General features: G+C 50.4%; 1 protein-coding gene across 1 annotated transcript in view; it reads right to left on the bottom strand.

The window, feature by feature from the left end:
* The window catches only part of LOC138549910 (HORMA domain-containing protein 1-like), a 1,553,847-nt gene that overhangs the window by 1,375,302 nt on the left and 164,942 nt on the right, over positions 1–13,603 (bottom strand). The gene's annotated exons all lie outside the window — the stretch shown is intronic.

The raw sequence follows: 13,603 nt of genomic DNA, 5'->3' as shown, positions 1-13,603 counted from the left end.
AGTCAGTCTGACAGGTTGTCATGCAAAATAAAAACAGTACACCAGCAGTTTAAGGCAGCGATGCTGCTAACGCCTCCGATTATGCACCACTGTAGCAGATGGAGTCCTTTCCCTTATCAGTAAATAATTAGCACACTTTTAGGGCCTGATTCACAGAACGTTTTCCAATGGGATTACGCCATAATAAAGCGCTACTGTGAATTGGGCTCTTAATCTCTTTTTTTGCAGGTACCTTCTGTGGGAATTGAGTAGATTGCTTACAGATTTACATACATAACCATGAGTTAATTTTTTTTCATTTTGTATAACACACCTAATACCAAGGGCGGATCTGGTATTTGAACCTATGACGCTCTGAATGGTCTTGCTTCCAGGACGAGGGCGTTACCCCTGTGCTATCCTCCATTCACAATGATGGCGAGTGTAAAGGTTACTAACAATTCAGACCACTGCATTACTAGTCCATAGTCCCATTTCCTCCAGCCGAATGGGACGCCTAGGCCATGGTGACAGGACCCAAGCCTATTGTGCACTAAAAAAACAGCAAACGTTTAGCGTGGACCACTGCACATGCATGCGCCGATCATACATACCTTCAGGCCACGCTGTCATGATATTTTACCCATTCTGCCCTGCGGGGGTAAGAGGAGTAGGTAAGCCACGGACGTATTAATCCTGTTCATTCATGTTAAGATGATTTTAGATGTGGCTCTAGAGGCCTAGGTAGAATTTTGCACCCTGAATGGGGTAAGCAAACCACTCCTTGTATTGCATATCCTGTGAAGATATATCCTAGCTATTATATTAAGCAGCTAGAATAATGTTTAATGTTCATTATGTAGCTTACTGAATTATTGTGTCTGTCATGTGAAGATCCTGGAAAGGGAACGGGGAGACAACCAAATGGCGCCTTATTCCAGGGGACTGCTGGCACATATTCCAGGGGCTTGTTGACACATATGCCCGAAGATTGCTGATGTATATGCTTGGCAATATCACATTATTATTGTTATTGAATCTCGAGGAATATACAGTGGTACTCAGGTCTCTGGAGTTAGAGGCTAGAGATGGTTCGTCCAACAGCGGATGACCTAATCCTAATGGACATTAGATAAGGAGGGGATTTACCAGATAGAAAACCTAATAATAATCCCTTTCACCCAGCAAAGAGAAAGGGGGTAGTAAGCTTTAGCTGTTTGTTTGAATGTCAATATAGTTATAAACTGTTATATTTTTCATGCTGGCTTTAATTGCCATTCTTTCACATGTGATACTACACAAATATGCATTGTGCCTTGCTTTCTCACATGAATGTCCATTCTGATGCTTTACATTTTTAAAATGCAATAGAATGATTTGACAGCCTTTATAAGCGAAACGACTCTCGCTAAAGAACAGTTTGGAAGTAAGCACTAGCAACCAGTGAATGATGTTTCCATTAAGGTGTGGCTATTGGGGAGGCCAAGTATTTTGTGGTAGAAGGGGTTTGTGACTCATTTAATGTGAAGATCTGATTTGTGGGTATAGCGGAGTCTGTTTTTAAACTCATGAAAGCTATTGAGAATTCTGAGGGAGATTGTTGTGACAAATGTAAATAAGGTGGGCCTATTTTTACCGAGGTTTGCTTTCTTGCACGCTTATCAAAGCATGGCATTATTGGTTCTATACTCGCTCTGCCTCCTCTCCTCTGTGCATTTTGCCCCACCAAACCGTTGACTGGGATAGATTCTTCCGGGAGTATATAATGTAGTAAGGTTTGTGATATGATAAGTCATTGTGGTTATTCCTATTTGATCAAATGCTATGCCAAAGAGAAAAGTCCTGGAAGCCACTCAAATTCATTTTTTGTGAAAGCTGTGTCAGCTCTGGGCACACTTATAAAGGGAGAAAACCTCCCCTCTCCTGGTTCAGTAGATGGTATATGCTTCTCCTTGATCGCAACATCTTAGCCACCGCTGGGGTAACAGGTAACATTTGTTGATATCGAGTTCTTGGATTGCAGTATGTTCCACCTGGCATGGGGGTTGTAAATCAATTTGCGACAAAGCCTCTTGCAACCGCCTGGTAGTCCTTTTTCTGCCTGGACTAATTGATGATAAGGATTAGCGGGGGAAGTAGGGAGAGCATATATGCAATGAAGTGGACTATAGACTGGAACTACAGTGGAAACTACATACTACTACACCCACCCAGTCCTTCTTAACATGCCATTCCAAACACGTTTGCCTCGGCTTGTTCACCTCCAAACCATATTCCATGGGTTGTGGGGTACCACAGAGCTTAGTGCTATCATCAATTGTCTTGAATCTTTACCTCTGCCCTTTCATGGGCATAATCCATAGTTACGTATTAGATTTCTTAAACTATGCAGACGACACACAGATTGTTCTGGATCTAGACCGGATCAATGATTCTTGACCTAACACATAACATAGTGAGAGATCGGCCTCATTACAAGTTGGCTGGTCGGAAAATAAAGTGCCAGTGATAACATATATCAGCAGATTTCCGGACCGGCCAACTACAAGGTTGCCGGTAGGGTGGAGGAGCTGGAGGTGTACCCGCCACCCTAGTGGCAAAAAACTGTTGGTATTAACGGCCCTGTAACACCGGTGCTGGTAATATTTGCAAAACCCCCCATAGAGCTCTGTGGGACTCCATGGAATGGGGATTTACCAGTGTTTTCACCACTTGAAATCTGCCGATAATTCCGGCACACCAAGTGGTGGAAAGGGTATTACAGTTTGCCTGTATCCCGGCGGGATACCGGCAAACTGGTAATGAGCTTCATTGTCTTATTTCAATCAAAACCTGGAAAGAGTTCAATTCTTTAAAGATCAATCCAGTTAAGACAGAGGTCTTGACAGTAAATATGAACCCTCTACATTGGAAACCTTCCTTTTGGCCAGATAGCTCTGGCCAATGCCCATATCCTTTCTGGAACAAGTGGGCAAGCTACGGAACTCGCTCCCTTTATCACTCCGTAGATAGACCAGCAAAATAATGCCTTTTCGTAAATGCTAGAAAAACATCCTCTTTGAACTCCCTTTACCTACATCTTAACAGACATTTGGCAATAACTCATTATTCCATAGTGCCAAAATACCTCTGGGAGACTGTGGGGCACAAATTAATAAAAAACATATATACACCTCAGGAAGTGCACCAGAAAGTGGCAGGATTGTGCCGCGTGGCTGCAATGGAGTGTTTTCCTTGTATTCCTACGTGGTTTAAACTGTATTTGTTGCGCTATATAGTGCTTATTGTGAAGCCCTGTCCACTTTCTGTGACCTCCTATAAACACAGGCACGCACAAGTGCACCGGAAAGTGCCGGGATTGTGCCACTTAGTTGTTTGGGAGTGCTTTCCTTGTATTCCCACGTAGTACGCTGATTGCCATTTCTTCCATCAACAAGCAACAACCTAGTATTTATGGACTCATAGATAACATTTATAACGTTTACTTTTTTTCAGGTTTTAACTGTGTTGCGCTATATAGCACTTATTGTGAAGGCCCGCCCACTTTCTGTGACCTCCTATAAACTACGGCACGCGCATGCACCTGAGAAAGTGCACTGGAAAGTGCCAGGATTGTGCTGCCTTGCTGCTTGGGAGTGTTTTCCTTGTATTCCTACGAGGTACGCTGAATGTCATTCCTTCCATCAACAAGCAACCACCAAGTATTTATGTACTCATAGATAACGTTTATAACATTTACTTTGACTTTATTTCAGGTTTTAACAACGACGGAGCAGACTCATGCAGGACTAATCAGGTCAGGCAAAGTCAGGCACTTGACTTTAATTACAAAAATCTGCTATCCATTAGCTCTCCCCACACGGATAAAAGGCGGCACATAGAGACAGACTCTGAGGGGCCGATTCATGGAACAAACGTGCGCCGAAAATCCATGCGCAAGCAGGCGCTAGGTAGCGCAAGCGCGAGAAACGCAGCGCACGCGCACGTGTGCGATTCAAGGAAGATGCTGCGCGTGTTTCCTGCTGTCCGTGCGCCCAATCCAGCCATGGCGCACGCAGGCATACACGCGTGCGCTACACGCACAGCAAAAGCGCACATAGCGCGGTGCACACAACCAAAGTGGGCAGAACAGTGGCCGTAACACGCGGAATGGGGAATAACGCGTGAAAAAGAAGGCGTAACTGGGGAAGTACTGCAGGGAACTACACGGAACGCCCACACGCACGCGAACAACCCGTATTCATGGATCCGAATACGGGAAACCCGCGCACGGCAAAAGACGCACACGGGCCTCAACGCGTCCACCACACGAAGGCAGGCGGAAGCGTCCCTGCGCACAGTATAAAAGTGCGCGCAAACAACAAACATGTATATACAGCTACGATGAATGCCCCATTTGTCGCAGCACTGATCGTGGGACACCGCAGGAGGAGGAGAATAGCCAGGACACGCATTTTCGCACCACGGACAAGCCTTTTTGGGATGCCTGACGACCAGGTCTATGGCAGGTATAGGTTTCCACCCCACATCATCCTAGACCTGGTCAGGGAGTGGGAAGATGACCTTACATCCCCCACCCTTTGCTCCCAAGCATTGAGCCCCTTGGAGAAGCTGCTCAATGTCCTGCATTTTTTGGCCACTGGGTCATTTCAGCGGACTACTGCCATAGTGGGGGGGGTCTCACAGGCCACGCAGTCACGCTGCCTACACCAGGTACTGGCAATCATGACAGCGCGCCCCTCAGTCCGCAGGCACAAATACATGCCCAGAACACCCGCAGAAAGGCAGGGTGGCACACTTCCCCAAAGTGCTCGGTGCCATAGATTGCACCCATGTGGCCCTACGTCCACCTAGGGCCACTGAGCACATCTACCGAAACCGCAAGCACTGGCATTCCATCAATGTACAGGTGGTATGTGATGCAAAGGGAATCATCACCTCTGTCTATGCAAACTACCCTGGCTCCACCCATGACAGTTTCATATACAGAATGTCCGCCCTGAGCCGGGCCCTGGAAGCTGGGCAGCATGGCGACACATGGCTCCTAGGTGAGTACAAATGCCCTTGCACATGCATGCATGTCACACACACACACACAAATAAACAAACCACAATAATCACAACCATTTACACCTCCCCAGGGGACAGTGCCTACCCTCTGAGCAACCACATGATGACACCAATCCGGAACCCCACCACACCACCCCAGGTAAGATACAACGCCGGCCATATTGCAACCAGGGCCATAGTGGAGCGCACATTCGGAGTGCTCAAGTCACGTTTCCGCTCCCTTGACCGCTCTGGCGGCCAGCTACTCTATGCACCACCAGTAGTGTGCAGGATCATTGTGGCAGCATGTGTCCTGCACAATGTTGCAACACGGCAGGGCGTCCCGGTGGACATGGTGGTGCCCCCACATTCCCAACCATAGGCACAGGCGCTGCCCATGGGAGGGGACAGGCCACGTGGCGAGGAAGCCCGGACCCAGCTTGTGGCCACATTTTTCACCTAAACTCCCACCCCTGCGGAGTGCACACAGGCCTGGCACATACCAGGTGACAATCGATGATGACAAAGAGACAGTCAACTGTCACAACCCTACCACCCTGAGATAGTTGCCATGGAAGTGCCACATCGTCTGCATCCCTAGCTACTTAAACACAAGCTCTCCTGTGTGACCAAAAGGCACACATATGACATGACATGATATGGCTTATACACAAGTATTTCAAGGTGCGATGAGGCAGGGAGGGGGGAACAAGGGAAGACAGACAACGGTACTACTAGGCCAGGTGTCATTGAGATTGTGCAAGTGCAGGGGTAGGGGGAAGGGAAAAGTGCAAGGGGAAGGGGAGGGGGGTGGAGTGCAGTACAGGGGAAGTAGACCAAAAAACAAATACATAGGCCAGCTGGTGGCAACTGCAAAGGTAAGTGCAGACAAGTGCTGGGAAGGGGGGGCTGTAGGGATTGAGAGACACTACCGCAGTGCAGGGGTTGCCAGGGAGGCAGTGCAAGTGGAGAGTGGCTGGGCCAGGGACTGAGGTCGGTGAGAGTGGCCCAGTTGCAGATCCAGTGCTGTTCCAGTGAAGAATTTTGCACGGGAGAGGCAGAGAAAAAACAGAAGCAAAGAGGAAGGTCTTGAGGTGCTTCCCGAACCGGAGATGGTTCTCCTCAAGTTCCAGTGAGGCAGGAAGGCTGTTCCAGAGGGAGGGCCCTGCCGCGGAGAGAGATCTACCCCCAGCTAGTTGCTCTGAGAAGCGGATGACCCTGACATGCAAGGTGTGCATCACACACACCTGCAAAACAGGCCATGGCCATCACTGTTATGTCACTCAAACCCTCCCAAACCACAACATGACATGGCAAGCAATACCCATACACCAACACAGTAACAATAAGGTACACATTGCCATGTCCAAAATGTACAGTGGCATCAGACAATGATGCCTGACCTGGAATCAGATGAAATGACAGACCAACAACCTCACACCCAAAATAAGTCATTTCCAAATGCATTACAAGAGTTGTAGACGTAACATAACAATGAATGCCTGTCTACATGCACATTGTGCATTGCAAAATCAACACTGAAGCTTCTGTGTGCTGTGTCCTACTCCTGCAACACACTGCTCAGCGCACAGCACAGTGAACAGCCATTGTGTGTGATGCACACCCTGAGCATCACATCTAAGCAACAGACCACATCAAAAAGCAAATTAGGCATGTACAGGATCCATAATTGGTCACAGAACATGTGCTGCAGGGACACAGTGGGCACCAGAAGGCAAACAGTGTACACGTGGATATGCAAGGGTGGGGGTACATGTAGTGCATCAGAGTGCAAGTGTGTGGGTCAGCAAGGACATGCACTCCACATATGCATGTGCAATCAAGTGACCATCAGTGTTCTCTACACATCACATGTGAACATTCACCATGTGTACACCCCAGCATGTCAAACCATAACTATCCCCTCGCACCTGAAAGGTAAACACAACACATGAACAGGCATTGATCAGCAGAACACAACATGTACATAGGATACCACCATTACAATGTCAGGGTTCCCATCACACTGCAGGGCAAGGCAACTATCAACAACAACCCCCCCTCCCTCACAAATGACCATGACCCACTGAACAACTGCACCTGGGTCATGGAGCCTGCAACCCTCAATTCCACCTGGCCACAGGATCACCTTTACCCTTCGTCACCATCTCCCACCTTGTGTGTAAAAAGGTGCCTGCACCCTCAGAATCCACACTCATTTCCAAAATCACAAAATCCAAGCCAGAAAAACGAACCAGAACACCCTCCAGTAGAAGACTTGACGTAGCATACCTCACAAAGGCCAAGTACTACCACAATGATGCAACAACCAAGGTAGCACAGTAAAACAATGTCACAACAGGATGTGAACCATGTGTGGTACATAACATAGGATGATGCACCATGAACGGATGTGTACTGTCACAGGTCCCGTGTACAGGCGCGGGAGTGTCATGAAACAACCACCCCCACTGTGTCCCGGGTGCCTGCAAGGTCAAACTCACACAGGCCCCTGAGACCCTGGTGGGGAAGGAGGTTCAGGGATATGCAGTCCGGACTGGTGTTGGCACACTGGATAACTGGAATGAGTGGCAGGAGAGGGGAGGAGGAATGACACATGAAAGTAGGGAATGCACGAAAATGAACTACCTGCATGAACACATACACAATCCAAACAAACTTGGACATCATTGTCATGGCCTTCTGTAGTCCAGGCTTAGGAGTGGTACGAACCAACCACCCCCTCTAGGGTTTTGGCGCCTGCAAGTTCGGGGCTTACACAGGCATCCGCAACCCCAGCGGGGAAAGAGGGTTAGGGAACGTTGCTTGGATAGGTACGGGAAGCAGGAACACCGGGTAGAGGGTACAGGGTTCAAAATTGCATAGGATTCCGGGTGATTAGGGGGAAAAAAACATACCAAATTGAATCACACATACATCCATGCATTAGTGCACCCCCCAGCAAGCCTATGCAGAGCAGTTTGAAAGAAAAACAACAAGACACTTAGCTCTGGTTTTGAGTGCTGGCCTCCTGCCTGCGCACTCTCAGGTCCGGTTACAGGAGCACTGCAATGCTGCAAAGAGAGCCACAGTCAACAACCTGTACGTGCCAATTACACAAAAACACACCACCAGACATGCCCCATAGCAACAAACTACTCTACAAACAGACAATCTGGTGTAGATGCTTCGTACCCATATATAACATTACCCCTGTGACGGGTCATACACAGTCAATGCAGTAAGTCAGCCGCCGGTGGGTGCGTGGCAAATGGAACACCAATGTGTCACAATTCACACAGCATGCAATGTTCCCTGGGTAAGCAGACAGACCCATATAGCAAGCCATGACGTCAGAGCAAGTTGCGTACCACCATGACCGAAACAAAGTTTCCAGTGCATTCATCATAAAGTACATGGAAATGAAATGCACTGCACTCGAGTATGTCCCTTGCTGTATGTCCCTGTGAGCTGCCCCTTTCGATGTCTCTGAAGGCTACATGGTTGATACAAGTGCCTCGATGGACCTTGGTGTACCGGAGGGTATGTGCCACTGCCCCTGCAGGTGTCCCAGACAACCTCACAATCAACAGCCATCAGTCCACCAACACATCTGAGCTGCATTGTGTGCTTCAACACCAACATTCGTCCAAGCCCACCCTCAGTGCTGTGACTAAGCCTGCATGTGCAACTCGCCTGGTGCAAGCTTTGCTGTGTTGTGGCCCCCCTGTGCTGCTCACCTTGCCTGGAGTTCCTTGGAACACGTCAGCAGTTCTAGGATGTAGGTCTGCAATCCCTGTGCCTCTGCTTGTGCACACATGTGCATGTGGGCACCAACAAACGTGTCCAGAATTCCGTTGTACAATGGGCCATGTCTGCTGGCAAAGGTGCTCTGGAGGCTCATCCCCCTGCAGAAATGGCATGAAACACATGATTAATGCTTCAAAGTCATCTGTGTGTGTCTCTTCAGGCATCTCATTACTTGACCATGTCAGAGAGTTACATCATAAATCACACCATCAGTCCGTCTTTCACATCCAAAGTGTGGAAATCTATCTACTGCATGAATTGCAACAAGCACGTGTACAGTAAAGATAAGAAACATACTACACAATGCATAGCAATTAATGTACACATTAATCATGAAACACCCCATCTAGCAAAAGCTGAACAGTGGACAATAACACCAAAACCATCCCCACTAGGGGTGTAAACACAAGTCACACAGCACCAGACATGCCACAGATAAGACAATCCAAAGCCCTTGTGTCAAAGTTTGTGACACCGAACCATCCTTGCGAGCCCATGGATAAGGGAGGCAGGAGTTGGCATATGTGAGTCAAGGACCCCAAGCAGCAAACACATACACAAGACAAGCCTGAAGGGCCCAGCTGGAACAGACAGTGGATGCCTTCAAAAACCACACAGCACCGCACTGTCACATGAAAGCACAATAGACAAGCAATTTTAACTATATTAACTAATTGCACTAACTATGGAAAACCTACATTACCTAATTAAACTAACTATCAAACAGAAACTTAACTAACTAAACTAAAAGAAAAACCAAAAATGGCCACATACGACCCAGGGGGAGGGGAGGCACCCAGGAGGGGGGAGGTACAGGGTGCTGCTCAACATCCACATGCGATGATGCTGAGCCAAAAAAAAAACCTCCATGGGCTCAACATCTGCACAGCCCGACCTATGTGGGAGATAGATGTTCGTCCGAGTCTGGCTCATCCTGGAAAGGAGCACGTGACACAGTAGCCTGGCCACGCCTAGCCGCAGCTTGCCCCTCGTCGGCAGCAAGTCTGCCGGACGGGTGAGCCTGGTTCTGTGTGGCGATGTGACGTAGGTCTGCATGCAGAACCTCACGTGATACACGTGCTTCCTCTTGCAAGGTAGCACGTGTAACACGGAGTTCCTCCTGCAAGGCCTGGCTGGACAACCGCTGCACCTCCCGGCAAGCCTGTAGCTCAGCCGAGATGGTACGCTCAAGCTGTGCAAACCTCTCCTCTGCCTGCTGCCTCTGGGACATCATAAGGACACCCAGAGTGGATCTGAGGGAAGCATGCTCCTCCCTCAGGGCATCCATGTGCGCCTCTGCGTGAGCAGCAATTGCTTGACGCAGAGACGACATTTCAGCCTGGCGTGCCCTGTCTGAGGCCGCCATGCTCAGCCTGAGCGAGCGGGCCGTGGACCGTGCCGCCTGCTGCTGGAGAAGCACCTGCCTAGCAGGGGGGAACACAGATCGGGCCACACGCTCCATGCTCTCAGCGATGTTCTCCATTGCTGCCCCCTGCCGTTCTGAATTGGCAGTCATGTCTTGCTCCCACTCAGTATACTGCGGTTGCGCGCGGCGACCGTGTTGCCGGGCTTGACCCCTGCGGGACCCAAGGACCGGGGGTCCTCGCTGTGTTGGCACCGCCCAGTGACTGGTGTGGAGGGTGACCCTGCGTCCCGATCCACCACGGGCAGAGGAACCAAGACTGTCTGATCCCTCAGTGCAGGGGTCGCAGACAGAGGAGTGTCCACATCAGAATCACTCACCCCTGACACATGGACTTGATGCTCATCCAACTCAACATGGACGTCAGAGTCGTCATCAAGGCTGGGCTCATAGGCAGCCAGATGGACTGTAGCACTTGGGGGTTTTCGTGGCCTACCACCCCACGACCCCCACTAGTGCCGGGTTGATGTAGTGGTAACAACCCTGTGTCTGGCATGACAACACCATCCTCCGCCTCCATTGCGTCATCACCTGAAAAATAGAGAGAAAAAAGGTCACTACACATGTCAGAAGCACACAACACACACACACACCGACAGCAAACGCATCAGGCAGACATGTGACACACAACATATAACCTGGCATGCATGCTGGGTCAACTTTGAATTGCTTCTGTGATCAGACCTGTTGAAAGGTGGCAGTGTACATGGAAGCGGGTCTATGCAGTGCAGAAAATGTGTACGCCACTCACTACCTATATGGACAAGGACTCCATGGTGTGTGCCAGGAAATGTGAAGGCAGTGCAATGTCAAATTCAGACATCACGTGCATTGTGCATTCAATGTGTACCATATCTAGAAGCCAAGAACCCCTCCACCCCAGTACCAAAGCAGGGATGCCTAGCATGGTATCAAAAGGCTGACCATACACCTGTGTATTGACAGGCAGTGTTGACTGGCATCAACAGCTTAATGTGATTCAAGTGACAACACTGCAAATGATGCTGGGACAGCAAGCAGGACACATGATGAAAACTCTGGATTCCGCCCATGTGTGAAGAAGACACAACAACAGTTGGACAGAGTCATTGGCCATTGAACAGGCTGAGGCCTGTGAGCCACACAGATTGTCAGACCCTAAACATGTGTGCAACGCAGGACTGAGCCACAGTTGACATGGGAAGGCTGATGAGATGGCAGGCAATGTATGTAACCAAGGACTTGTATTACAGTGATCATCCAGTCAAGGACACATAGGGGTATGCGTGCAATGCACATGGAGCATGAATGGGCACTCATGTCCCTGCGGGACATCTGAGCTATGCACAGTACAAGTGAGATATACTGCATCAAGTACTAAGGCTGTACCACACGGCATATGTTTGGCAGATTCTACGCTGGAAGTTAGCATCTACACAGGACGCATGAACAAGAAAGTACACATTGGCAAGATTGAAGAACACCAGTGCAAAGGTGGAACTGGGGTGCAGAGTGGCGGAGGAGGGGCAAGGGAGCATGCCTACATGGAGTCCCCGCATGCAGGCAGAGGAGACATGCATGACGGAAGCATTGCATTACTTACACATCAGAACCATGTACACGTCACATGTAGCGGCAATCATGCACAACACATCCCACAAGTGAAACACACACGTCCTCAACAAACACGCATCAACACTCACTGGACTGGGCATCAAAGTCCAGCATCTCGCCCACTCCTTCGACCAATTCAGGTGGTATGAACTCCGCAACGAGTGCCTCATGCGGAGTGAGCTCTTCCTCTTCTGGTGCAGGCCCACCGCCAGTCACCAGAGTCAAGTTGTAATTAGAGGCACGCTTAGCCTTAGTGCTGCGTTTGATGTCATTCCAATGCTTTTTGCACTCTTGCGCCGTGCGCACCTCATGGCCGAATGAACTGACATGTTCCGCAACATGCTTCCAGTGGGTGTCACGTTGGGCAGCCGTAGTCTGACTATTGGCACCCACTAGCATGTCACGGCTGTGGCCCCGCACGTAGTCCACGAGGAAGTCCAGTTCCTGCTTACAGAAAGGCTTCTTCCTCGACGTGCAGGAGGTCGTGGCTGTGTGTGGGGTCCCAGCCTGTGTTGCAGGTGCAACCTTCCTCCTCTTGGACTGTGGTGCAGACCCTGGCTGGCTAATGCCGCCCTGACCAGTATGGCCAGTGGGTTCGGTGGATTGAGCCAAGGGAGTGGCAGGTGGAGGGATGACCAAAGGCCTGACTTGTGTCAGTGGCAGCTGGGTGCCCACTAATGGACCCTGCGCAGCAACTTCAGCTGTGGCAGGGTCATTGACCGCAACGGTCCTGGTTGGCAGACTCACAACCGGGGTGCTGTTGGGTGCATCTGCCCCTGCACTTGCCAAAACCCGGCTGTTCGGGGCAGCAGATGACATGACTGCCCCAGGGACACGTGTCTTGGTCTGAGCAGCCCGGCCTGCCCCTATGGTTTCCCTCCTGGCCTGTTCGAGATCTACCAAGGGCTCCTCAAGTGCCAACGCAGCCTGCGCTAGCAGACCCCGAGCCTGGGTGGCGGTGTCCACAGCTGCACCTGCAGCTACCACTACCCTTGGGCCCGTGGCAGTCGATGGAACGGACTGCCGGGTCACACGGGCGCCAGTACCAGATGCAGAAGCTGCATCCCCCGGAACCACAGGGGGTGGTGGCATGACTGCACCGACACATGGCACAACATTGTGCTCAAGTGGCGCACCCCTGCCTCTTCCCCCTCTGTGGCCACCCTGGACACCCTGGAGTCCCCCTACTCCCTGGTCACCACGGCCACGTCCCCGACCACGCCCGCCACGAGGAGGACGCCCAGCTGAGGCGCCCCTCACCTTTGGTGGCCTCCCAACCATGGCACAGATGTAGTAGTGCCGGCACAGATGGAGTGGTGCCAATGGGAAGTGTACACCACAATTGACCTGGGCAATTGGGGTGAAGGGGGTGGGAAGCAAGATGTTAACAGCCCCCCTGCACCTGCAAGGCTGTATGTGACCCCGGTGATGTAGTGACGGGTCACGCAACACTCAGGCACCCCAAAACTGCAGTAAAACCGTGCACACAACCCTGCAGCCTATGTGCGTGGATTCAACCTCCCGCAGTACGCGGTGGCACCCAGTAACACGAATAACGCGTACGCGTGGGACACGCAGGCTACTATGACATCGAAAATGGGTGCGATACACAGGGGCACCCGCAGTGGGAAAAAGAGCGTGTGCGACTCACCGTCTGACTAGCGCAATGCAGAAAAACACGCGTAGCCAATACCCCCGCCAAAAGAAGAGATACGTCCTTGATAGCTGTGAAGTGGTGATGGCGTGCGA

Source organism: Ambystoma mexicanum, chromosome 1q (genome assembly GCF_040938575.1).
Source record: "Ambystoma mexicanum isolate Mex_15411 chromosome 1q, UKY_AmexF1_1, whole genome shotgun sequence".
NCBI lineage: Eukaryota > Metazoa > Chordata > Amphibia > Caudata > Ambystomatidae > Ambystoma > Ambystoma mexicanum.
The sequence above is the reverse complement of the archived record's forward strand: the minus strand, read 5'-3'. Positions and strand labels throughout refer to the sequence as shown.